At 38.5% G+C, this 12,916-nt stretch overlaps 1 protein-coding gene across 13 annotated transcripts in view; it reads right to left on the reverse strand.

Annotated features, from left to right (window-relative positions):
- The window catches only part of LOC142158631 (poly(rC)-binding protein 3-like), a 1,531,228-nt gene extending 1,518,651 nt beyond the window's left edge, over positions 1-12,577 (reverse strand). For all 13 annotated transcript variants that reach the window (XR_012692823.1, XR_012692822.1, XM_075212788.1 and 10 more), the window contains exon 1: positions 12,013-12,577. The gene's annotated coding sequence lies outside the window, so the exon portion shown is untranslated. The remainder of the gene's footprint in view (positions 1-12,012) is intronic.
- Positions 12,578-12,916: the final 339 nt, after the last annotated feature.

The following is a 12,916-nucleotide window of genomic DNA, read 5'->3' on the forward strand; positions in this document are numbered from 1 at the left end:
ACAACGACAGTTGGGAGGTATGTCCTACTTCACACTGTTATTCTTGTGAAGGCAGAGTTGTGTGCATCTAACAGTAGTGCACATAGCATTGCCTGTTTATTTGTTTAAAATGAATATCATATTCGACAATATGGGGCCCCCCTGTCTTAAGTGCCCCGGGCCCCCCAGAACCTTAATCCAGCTCTGATGTGTGTGGGGGACAGTATATGACTAATGTGTGGGGGGGACAGTATATGACTGTAATGTGTACTATTAAGTGAATGTGGGGCTGTTTGGGGAAAATGAGGTATATTTATTGAATGTGATTATGAATTATTTAATGCCTGAGATGCTTGTGGGAAATGGTTATTTTTATTAAACATAAATGCTATTTAATTTCTTGCTGGGGTTGTTTGGAGGGAGGGAAATAGGTTAACTTATTAAATGGGAATACTATTAATTTAATGTTTGGGGCTGGTTGTAGGGAAATAGGTATATTTATTAAACGTACATACTATTTAATGTCAGGGCTAGTTGGAGGGAAATAGATGTATTTATCAAATGTGAATACTATTATTTTAATGTTGGGGCTGGAGTGAGGCCTAAATTTAAAACGTGGGTGCTATATTGATTTAACACCGGTGCTGGTTGGAGTTTTCTAAATTTCATGTACCCATTTTTTTTTTCCTAATAGGGCCTCCAACATTCCAGGATCCAGACAAGCAGCAACTGATCTAAAGACACAAGTGCGGACAATGACAAGACAGGTAGGAGAGACGAGAACAGTCTGCCAACTGTCCTGAATTTGGTGGGTGACTGTCCCGCTTAGTCAGGATTTGCTGCCCAGCGGCACACGATTTTGTCCTGCTCATCAACAGAGATGGGCCTGTATGTTTGAAATGCCAGGGCTGATTTTTACTCCCAGTCCGACCCTGCTGGGCACATATTTAAACTGTGGAAAAACAAATAAATCATATATAAGTAGATATCAAGAAAACCCTTAATATGCAAAATGTGAACTGAATGATGATGCATATCGTTTATATGCGTTTTAAACCTGCATTTTTTTACACCATTGGTTAACAGGCCTTAGGTGTAAAAAAATGGGCCTTAGGTGGAACAAGGATTTGTCTGTTGTCATTTGCTTACCTAACCATTCCTGCCTTGTCAGTGAGAATAGTCAGTTCCATCGAACCTTTAATATCACTTAGAATTCAGAGAGCCTAGTTTTGATATTATTGTTACAACAGTGCACAAATATATATATATTTGACAGGAATAAGAAGCAGGGTTTTTTGTGATATTTTTAAAGATGGTGGCGTATGCAGAGTTTTGTCTTTTCCTTTTTTATTCAGTGCTACTCTCCATAGCAGTGAAGGATTTATTTACACTGCCTTATGTAAATGGGAACAAAAAAACATCTTGGTTTTATGGGCAGCATGGTGGCTTAGTGGTTAGCACTTCTGTCTCACAGCACTGGGGTCATGATTTAGATTCCCTATCAAGGCCTTATCTGTGCGGAGTTTGTATGTTCTCCCCGTGTTTGCGTGGGTTTCCTCCCACACACCAATAACATTCTGGTAGGTTAATTGGCTGCTATTAAATTGACCCTAGTCTCTCTGTTTGTGTGTCTGTCTGTGTGTGTGTGTGTTAGGGAATTTAGACTGTAAGCTCCAATGGTGATTCTCTGTACATCGCTGCGGAATTAGTGGCACTATATAAATAGATAGATAGCGTGTGTTATCAATGGCATTTTTAATGTGCAGTATCATTGCTAGTATTATTGTGCAGTATCATTGCTAGTTTTAATGTGCGTTATCAGTGGTATCATTGCTGGTTTTAATGTGTGGTGTCAATGCCCATTTTAATGTGGGGTTTTGATGATTGTTTTAATGTAAAGTATTTTAGTTTGTGTAAGTAATGACTTTCTTGTGCAGACAACCTAGGCGAGCCCTCTGGTGAGATCTGTAAATGTTGTACTGCTGGCTATAGGTGTTGTAATGCAGGATATGTCAATGCTTACAGCCTTATACCCAATGAAGACACTATGCTCTTAATTTGAGATCTTAGGGGCCCCCCCTGTCTTAAGTGCCCCGGGCCCCCCAAAGCCTTAATCCAGCTCTGCATGCAGTAGTCTCCTCCTTTCCCTGCTTGTCATTGTCTTCTCCCTATCTAGCTCAGCCGGGAGCAGTCCGAGACTAATAATCGGGACAGAATCTTACTTGTGCATTCCCCGACCTGGGCAGATACAATCCAGGTACAGAGCAATCCCTGTTCTCTGTCATGGGTGAACACCCCAATCTTAAACAGCAAATGTCCGACTACTTCAAGCACTAGGCTATGCCAGCGATCCCGACCAGTGATCCCACTCCGCAGTTTCCTTAAGTTCAATTGTTAACTCCCCTCTGACTGACTGCCCCAACTTTCCTCTCTGTTGGCTATTGTACTTTCACTACTGAATGGTTCTAATATTTACAATCTAGTTTATAGTATGATAACAATCGATTATATAGATTTATTGATCTCCTAACTGATGCTTCTGATACTTCCAATCCACTGCTGCCCTGATTGTAAAATAAATGAAGCTTCATGAAATTGAGAATTCAAAACTAAAATTATAAAAGTGCTGTATGCTATACTAATAGTGCAACTAACAGATAATTTGCTGTCCATAGCACTTACTGAAAAAAAACACAAAAAAAACCCTCTACTCACTTATTTGGACAAACTGTAAGTCGAACGGGACAGCGGGACAGTTCACTGAGATCAGGACTGTTCCGCTGGATTCGGGACAGTTGGAAAGTATGATATTGCTACAATAAGTGATGACAGGAAATCTATGTTATTGCTACATATTAATAAATAGGGGCCTTAGGTGTCTATTTATTTATTTGTATATTTATTTATTTAAGTCTAAAATTGGCAAGTATGGTGTACTATCTGGCACATCCTGGATACAGAGAATTTACAATTCTTTAATATCACTCTTATCCTGTCTGGTAACTATATTGATTTTATTTTTCCAGATTATATATAATTATCTTGTTTTAATAGCATACTGAGGTCATGTTCCATGCGAAAATACTACATTTCTAAAAAAAAATTAAGCTTCGTTCGTAATATTCACTAACTCGCACAAGGTTAGACATTAACAATATGCTTGTCTTAATAGCAATTCTGTAAATGTTTTCAATAAGAGTTGCCATTCATAATTGTTTTCCGTTTTCTCTGCATGTTCATATTTCTAAGTGTGTGGCAGTCATACTGTCACTTGATTAATCTGTAGGTTTCACATAATGTTTAAATGAAAACAAAATGTAGCCAGGTTATAAAAGCCTCATCACAAACCTCCCAACTGTCCATATTTAAGGGCTTTATCCTGCGGTCCTGACAGAGGACAAGTTTGTCATGTGGGTGGGAATGTTGGGGGAAGGGCTGTGACACCGTTGCAACATGGTCCCATTTCGCTGTGGCCATGCTCCCTTTCCTGCTGGTGGGGACAGACATGTTTTGAGGTAGGTCATTATACTTACTTTTAGGGTCCAAATAGGGAGAAATATTTATAGGAACTAATCCTTCCACACCATGTTATTTTTGGGTACATAAGTATTTTTATATCTGGGAAATTAAGAATTGGACTTTTAAGATTGAATAAGGGGACTAACTAACTGCAGACATATGGGAACCCTGCTTATTATTGTTATTAGTATTATATTTTATTTACAATGCACCAACAGATTATGTAACATTAGAAATGGATTGACCTAGACCACTGATGGCTAACCTGCAGTGTCGGACTGGGGCATGAAGGGCCCACCGGGGGAATTCAGTGATAGGGGCCCACTATATTGGGGTGTGGCCAACTTTAGGAGTGGGTGTGGCCAGTAAAGGGGGTGTGGTCAGGCTATGGAGGACAACTTATAGCACTATTTTAAATGTGCACCTTTTGCATTAGACCCTGCCCATTCTACTGGTAGGGAACTACATGGGACCCATTAATAAAACACTTGTGGTTTGGAAGAAACTCCAGTACCAGCTCCTGTCGTCTCCTAATGCACCAAGACAGTTACTTATGATAAGTGCATCATTTGGTTACCTCCAACCCTCGCCTCATATGTTGTTATTGCCCATCATGTATTGAGCTTATTAAAAGCCATTACAAGGGCTACACAAACCAAATAATAACATCATCAATTAGAAGACATAAACTGCACAATTAATTTTTTAGTACAATGGTTACCAACCTGTTGTTGCTGTGACATGTCCTGGAATAAAAGTCAATTCATAAAAAAACAAGTGATTGTAATTCTCAACTAATCTCAGTGAAATCCATCTAATTTCATTTTAAATACGGTTGATATATGCCTATAATACTTTCACTATATCACCCCTAAATTCTAAACAGGACAACCATCAAAAAGAATGCACAATAGGCAAAAGGAAAAATATATAAATATAATTATGTTCTCCTATGCATGTGCCTTTCTACACTAACATACAATATAGACCAACATATTATACAACCCTGAATGATTATATTTTCAACTGGATGCAATTGGAATACTAGACTACATGAAAAGCACCCTTCATTTGCCAGATCTTGTATACACAGTCTGATTATTAAAATGACTCTTTGTTATAATTATTTTTTAAGGACTCTTACAGAATATGCCACTCGTCAAAGACCATACACACAGCATCAGTGCTACTACGGTTGCGTACTTCACCAATGAATGCTTGTTGAGAAGGGAAATTTTAAAAAACAAAAAAATGAACAGAATACAGCCCATCCAAAGCCTGTCACATTTATTCCATATATGCTGGTATGCTGCCAGTGTTGTATGAAAGAGAATATAAATATCAAAGGACGGGCGCAAATGGGGGAAGGGTAAAGAAACACAAGGATTGGGTCAATGAATAAGTCAAGGGGAAAACGGTCCCAAAGTCATTAAAGGATGTTGGTCTTCTAGTTCCACCTATACCGATGTCCCAGATGGTAAACTTACATCAATGTGACCTTTTCTATTCCATACAGTATTTGAATAATGTGTCCTCTTGCTTCAAAAAGCACCACCACGATGTACTTTTACTCCCCTCTAAACCTGTTTCTTCTCCTCACCAGAGTGCACATATGGGAGACCAGGGAGAGAACAGAGAAAGATCTCATGGTGTTTTACGTTCTCTATTTATTAAGTTAAAACATGGGGTTAAAAACACTCACATTTTGTATGTTAAAAAGGTATCTTTCAGTCCATATGTTTCCTCGATCAAACGGCAGTATCCAGCTTCTGTATCCCAGCCACGATCAAACTGGCTGGGCTTCAGATAACCCGGGGAAACTCTGCAGCGTCAGAGGGGGCGTGGTCTATTGCGTCCAGTGTTGCATGAACCTATGATGACCAAACTGACCTTGGATCAGTATGTTGATATCAGGACGTCCTCCTCCCCTGCTCAAACTGCTGAAAAACACACTACCGCGCCTGGGCTCTCTGCATCTGCGCGGTAGTGTGGTTACAGGAGATGTGACCGCCGCCATCTAAACAAAGTTCAACATCAAGCTCCGCCCTAACAACGGAGGGGGCGGAGCTTCAACCCCGCTGGGCCTACCGGTGGATTGACCGGCTGTCCGGCGGGCCAGTCCGAGGCTGCTAACCTGTGACACTGCAGGTGTTGTGAAACTACGAGCCCCAGCATGCTTTGCCAGAAGATAACTAGCTGATAGCTGGGATAGCATGCTGGGACTTGTAGTTTCACAAAACCTGGAGTGTCACAGGTTAGCCATCACTGACCTAGACCTTCACATTTATGAGAAGACATCCGTCTTTCCCTAAATATTTTTCAAGAGATTTTATATTGTACAAATAGCAAACAAAAAAGTAGCATGCAATTAATTTACATTTGAATGATGGATATGTGTCAATAAAAGTAAGCAAACTGGCTTGTGCTTTGTGAGAGGAACTGTACTGACATAATAAAAATAATATGGTATCCAAAAAAGAATAATCAAAATAACCATCTAAATTATGAGAATTTTTTATTATATAACATTTTTAAGTTTTATAATAAGAGTTCAAACAAGTAACTAGTATAATGGGTACATCCCTTGCATATAAGTGACCTATGGACATAATTATTTGAGAGTACTTTGAAATCGGTGTCATGACTTAAAAAATGTATTCATAACTGAAACATTAGTAATTCGATCTCCCTAGTATTTATCAAGACCCGGCAATATGGAAACTTTCCTATCGTTACTTATTGGCAGTATTAGAAAACCTTTACTGGATGGGGTTCCACTTTCAACATAATAACCCTTTTTTTAAAAACAAAACAAAATAGAAAAAAATATTATTTTAAGATTTTCAACTTATGAAAAATTTATTTATTTAAATAATAAAGCAATTTTTATTGTTCCCAGTATCTGGAATCGCCTTCCTGAGATAGTAATAGGAGAAAAGCAGCAGTACTTGTACTGCCGCTGGCCTTAGAAAAGGGAATCTTCACCGGAGGCCCCGCGAAACACTATCAGACTTCACTTATTGGGAAAAACTCTTAATACGCCATTGATTTTTTTTGCCTAGTGTTCCATAAAAAAGTATATGCCTGAATTCCATACCCATTCTATAATTTAAACGGCTAGTGTACAAGGGCGCTATCCAATCACAGTATACCATCAAAACAATACCCAAATTTATCTATCCTCTCCTGATCTCTAGACATCTGTGTTGTCCCATGTAACTGACTGACTTTCTGCCATTTCATCTTGGATGTCCTCTCGCCAACTCAAACTTAATCTTTCTAAAACAGAGATAATAATATTCCCACCACCAACAAGAGCATACCTGACATTTCTATCTCTGTTGATAACATGACCATAAACCCCACCCCACAAGCTCGCTGCCTAGGTGTAATCTTTGACTCACACCTATCCTTTATTCCCCACATTGACTCTATATCTAAATCATGTTACATACATCTAAAAAACATGTCCAGAATTCGCACATATCTCACGCAAGACACTGCAAAAACCTTAATTCATACACTTATCATCTCCCGCATTGAATATTGCAATTCCCTCCTTACTGGTCTTCCCCAAAACAGACTCAAACCCCTACAATCTATTTTGTACGCTGCGGCAAGATTGATTTTCCTTGCAAATCGTTATTCCTCTGTTGAATAACTCTTTATGTCTCTATACTGGTTGCCTGTTTTCTACCGAATCCAATATAAAATACTTTTACTAACCTAAAGCTGCTCCAACATTTCCTCTTTTGTCTCAAAATATCTCCCAGCTCGGCAACTCAGTTCTGCACAAGATCTGCGTCTCTCATCCACACTCATTACATCCTCCCATTCCCAGTTACAGGACTTTTTTCGGGCTGCATCCACTCTATGGAATTCTCTCCCTCGCACAATAAGACTCTCCTCTGGTGTGACAGGATTGAACGCATATGCCACCCTGTCTGTTGTTGCTGAGAACTGGCTGGGCTTACTTTGCCATCGTTCCCTTTCGTTATCCAAAAAGCGCCCTCTTGCCACAGTAGGAGGGGCTTACATGAGCTGCCACCACTGGACTCCTTACGGCATCCAGTACCGGGTTTCTTCTAGGTCACTGACGCTGCTAGTGTACCTCGTTGCTGGTGTATCCAGGCTGGTAACTACGGACCTCTTACTATGGATCCGGGTTGCTGTGACTGGATCCCCCCTGGCCTATTACATTGACCAGGGCTGCTCGGTAGCAGGCAGAGCGGTGGTACTGGAAATGCTTGGGTCCAAACCTCAGAGACAGCTGGAGAACGGATTAGATTTAGGGTTTAATCTGTAGATCACAGGAATACAGCAATATTGAAGATGTTTCCAAGCAGGTCTTTGAAGCAAGATATTTATTTGCTCTCACTGGCTAAAGGTCCCAGTGATCAGGTCAGTTGATATCAGAAGAACACATTTCAGTGTACAAGTCAGTGCATTTATACCTTTCAGACACCTGCTATTTTTAGCATCAGGATATACTCTATTTACACAAACATGGATTTACATGTATTTCAAGGCTAAAAAAATTTACACTTATCTATGAAATTCACTCTGGGCAAAAGGCCACACAGTAACGACCCCCTGCTGGGCCTTTGGCTAGAGCAGGCATGACACTTCATCACAAAACTTCGTTAGCACTTCCTGCTATCAGACTCCCTTGCACATATGCCTAATTGGAGGTTTCCACTAGCAACCTTACAAATCCTAAACAATGACACTTCCATACTAAATATATACCAATACACACAAGACCTCCATCCATAAAGGCTTATTGTATCAGATATATGCATCAGAAATAAGGCATATCCTTTAGTAAGGTGAAAACAGGAAAAAACTGTTTCTACCCTGGTCTCAGAAATAACGATTTCCTATCACAGAATATATACAATACAAAAAATAAGTGCCTATGCAATTATAAAAATATGCGCCCGTGCTATTTCTCTTCAATAAATTGATACCATAAGTTATTTATGAGTGATCAAGTCACATCTGGTCTACAAACTTTCAAGTGTTCTCTGAAAACCCACCTCTTCAGACAAGCTTATAATATTCCTCAACCACCCTCTTAACCTCACTACATTACCCTATTACCACCCGTTACACAATTTCACACAAGACAACTACCCCCTGACCAAGACTGTTGTGTAACAGGATCATTTAGCTTATGAGTCACTTTTACCTTTGCAGTCTGGCTGCGCCGAAATGCAAAATGTAGACTTAACCTCATGTGCCAAACTCCCATTGTCCCATAGGTTGTAAGCTTGCAAGCAGGGCCTTCTCACCTCTTTGTCTGTTTTACCCAGTTTGTTTATTAGTTTACTATGTTTGTCCCCAATTGTAAAGCGCTACGGAATATGTTGGCGCTATATAAATAAATGATGATGATGAAAACAATACAACAACTTAGAATGTTGAATATTTTGCATTTCTTTCAGGATTATTCTGTAACTAAAAACTATATGCAAATACTATATACAAATATATGTACTCATAAATGGAACTTGAATTAGGAATCATTAATAATTATGGGGGGCAGATAAACATTTTCCCTGGTGTGAGAGACCTTGATGCCAATTAGGCTTGGCTGTAGCATGCCAATAGTTCTGTGCTGCAACAAAAAGTGATGGAACCTGCTGGGTGGAGCTAGAAGGCTGCTGCCACTAACATACACTTCAATTGGTTTTCTAGGAGTTAACTGAATGAGATACAGCCAGCATGCAAAAACACTGGTATCCAATTAAAGTAAATTTCAGTAGCAATAGCCTTGACATCACATAACCCAATAGGTCCTATCTCTTTCCAAGGCAGGCGTGAATAATATAATGGACAATGGCATACATAACAAGCTATACTGTATCCTGGGGCATGCACTGGAGCTAGTAGTGTGGGCTGTATTATATGGTGGACATTTTAATGCTATGTACTGTGCATTAGTGAGTGTTAATAGGAATGGTGTAAGTGGGTCTCAGCTCAAATACTACATCAGCATTTTTCTGACCATAGAACATTTTAACTTAAACTGTTTTCTCAATATACTCAAAATAAGATAAAATAGTATTTTTTCATCTGGTTACTAGTTGACCGTTAATGTGTACATGCTAAATTAATATTAAGAAAACATCAGTATACGTTTCAGAAGAAATTTAAACATGTATCACTTATTTAGAAACCATAGGGTTCTAAGTTCAATCTTGAACCTTTTCCGTAGGTTCAATGACAGCTTGTTCTGGCACTGACAACATTTCTTTCATATGCAAAGTTACAAGCTGATTTAAAGATTCTGGGGCCTTCACTTTTACCTGCTCTTCTATCTAGATATTGCAGACAACACCAATTTTGGCGTGGTGCAGCTATTATTGTTTGAACAATTTCTGTGGAAAATAGTTGCCTCTTGGTTGGACAGATTCTTGTTTGCGCTAGAAACACAAGGGTGTGGTGGTTTGGAACTAGATGGCAAACTGCTGATTTATTCATAGGCAAAAAAAACCTTCTCTACATTCAGGATTAATATGCTGTTTAGTTGAGAGTTGACATAAATTGATTTCTCACTCTATTGTTAGTTAAGTAATGTAAATATTTAGCAGAAATATTTATATACACCATTATAGCCCAGACATCCATGTCATAAACTGTGATAAAAATGTTAAACAGTGATTGGAAGATGTCATTCACCCTTATAATAAGAAAATAGTAATAGTAAATGAAAATAGTATACTGAAGCAATAAAATAAAAATAATATAAAAACATCATCAATATGGACAACAGTCTAACTGTCAGCCTTAAAATCAGATCAATCCACCCAAATCATTATCAGAGAGCAGCAGGGCTGTTTCCCACATATGTCACTTCCATAGCTCTGGAATGTAGGTCATAATTATTTGCAAACTTCACACCTATTACAATAACTTTCAGTAAAACACTGTGATCATTGTAGTCTGATGTGTGGGAATGTTTCTAAAGAAATATTTAGTAAGTAATCTAGTATATGCAATTAAGCATAGGAAACACACACACATCTATGTCTGGTACAGTTTATGACAAAAAGCATTAGTATTTTGTATTCTTTTTGTAAGCTTTGCAATAGTGTATTATAGAAAGCTTTCTATCAGACTTGTCATAAGGCATTTCATACTTTACCAAAAGAGAACACACACTTCATTAAAGGTCTGAAAGTAAGGCTTTCCTTAAATGTTAATCAAATTCACTGATTTAACTGTTATAAATCTAGTAAACATAATAGGTTCAGCAACATATACTGTTCACATATGAATTAAATCACTGCATATGACACTCCATATCTACATGCAGCACACCCATTTTAGTTGTCAAGCAACGACTATTGTTAGAGATGACTTTGAACTTCGTGAAATCATAACTAGCATTCCATTTCTATATATCACCTCAGCAAATATTTCAAGATCACATGCGCTATTTTTAATTGTCCTTACATTCAGACTAGATTATTATAGATCCAATCTACTGTCCAGAGGCATAACCATTTGATGAATAGCATTTGCGGTTGAACTATAAACCTTTACATGCAAACGATGAACTGTAAATATACACATTGGACATTGCATTAGGTACGAATGAGAGTTCTTCAATCCATTCATCTAGTGTTTTTGACAAGTGTTATTTAGCGTTATTGTACAGGCATGCTGAGAATAAGGGCCACTACACAGACACTTCCATGTGGGCCTCTCCCTATGTCATTTCCAGAACAGAACGAGAAACAATTTAGCAAACCATTGACAGCCACAGCTGAACTTTCCTCTAGCAGTTGGTGAAGCCAAACCGCGAAAGTATGGTGCCCAAACAAGACTGACATTTTCGGTACTTCCCGAAACACCACTAAGTTGCCCCATCTTTCTATTTATAATACCGAATTTTCTAGGCTTGACCTCCATATATTAATTATGAGCGTATGCATAGTGAATTCATTGCCCTGAGTAAGATATTGCACCTTACACCAAACCGATGTTTTGGCCTCATTTTCATTCATACTAGTGTGTTATATAATAAGTACCGTTTTTCTAGACATGCAATTATGTATGCTAAAATACAATATTGCTTGTGAGTAAATCGGGACCTACATCCCATATAGTGTTAGCATGAGCATGTTGTTATTATAGCCAACGGTGATTAAATATCTACTGTATACCATTTTAAAAGTAAATGTAATTGAACTTGACCACACCTTAAACTTACAGTACCATCTCCCTCTCTCTCTCTACAAGCATATGGAGACTGCTGTAACTGACACGCAGATGCAGTCCCATCATGTACTGTTTTAATTGGTGCTTGATCACTCCTAGTTCTATTCACGATCCATTATTAGGTCCCAGTATCTTAACCCAACATAACCAGATTTCAGAGCCGATAAAATAACGTCTGTGATCTCTACATCATAATATAACGACAGGAGTATAGTGCACAGCAAAAAGAACACAAGAGTGACAAAAACACAGAAGGAAAAAAAGTGCTGAAAAGATATAACTCACCTTAACAAAGGAGTGTTGAATGGGGTCAAAGAGGAGGAAGGGTTGGTGTTGATTTTAGCAGATGTGTGGGTAAATTATTAAACAGACAAGACACAGGGGGTCAATAGTAGAAGAAGGAATGTAAAAATGAAGAGGAAGGTATAATTATACTTCAGGTGGGAAAGTGAAGCGGTCTTGGAGCAAAAATAATCCTATTTTAAAATGGTTAAATATCAAAGGCTTTGTAATGCAAAAAACAAACAGTTGCAAATGCGATCCTATTCCCACGTTGCTCTCTCCCCTCAGTTATTATTTGCAGATCATAATAGTCTACACAGTAAATTCAGGTATTTAGAAGATTGATTTTTTTCCCCAGTCTATATATCCCAGGCTGGTACAGTTGATGATATAATTGAACTCCTTAAAGCGGTGTTTAGATTGATTGTGATTCAAAAGCTGGAGCTCAGTGTGTGCATTCCTGGTGCTGAGATTCTTATTTCTCCTCTTCCTCTAAACGGTATCTGTGTGTCTGCCTCTACCTTTCACAGCAAGCAGAGCTCTCCAGGTCCCTCTTGTGATTTGCAGATGCAGCTCAGTGAACATTGGCACGTACAGCACAAAAAGGAGGCAGTAAGGGGCTGTAACCTCCACGCCCTCTTGCTATTATAGTCACTGATAACCACTGGATGCATGCAGTGATTAGAAGTGTCACACACACACATATCTATTTTCATATGATTATCCAACACACGTTGTTTATCGTGTCTACCATAAGAGAAGCTATTGGTAACATATTGCATTACGTACTGTACATTTTTACAAATACACTATCTGTTTTTTCTACACATTTATAAAACTAAATGGAATCTGTCTTCTCAAGAGCCAAACACAAGCAGTAAAAATGAATGATTACAAGTTTATAGAC

The sequence above is a fragment of the Mixophyes fleayi genome, chromosome 5 (assembly GCF_038048845.1).
Source record: "Mixophyes fleayi isolate aMixFle1 chromosome 5, aMixFle1.hap1, whole genome shotgun sequence".
NCBI lineage: Eukaryota > Metazoa > Chordata > Amphibia > Anura > Limnodynastidae > Mixophyes > Mixophyes fleayi.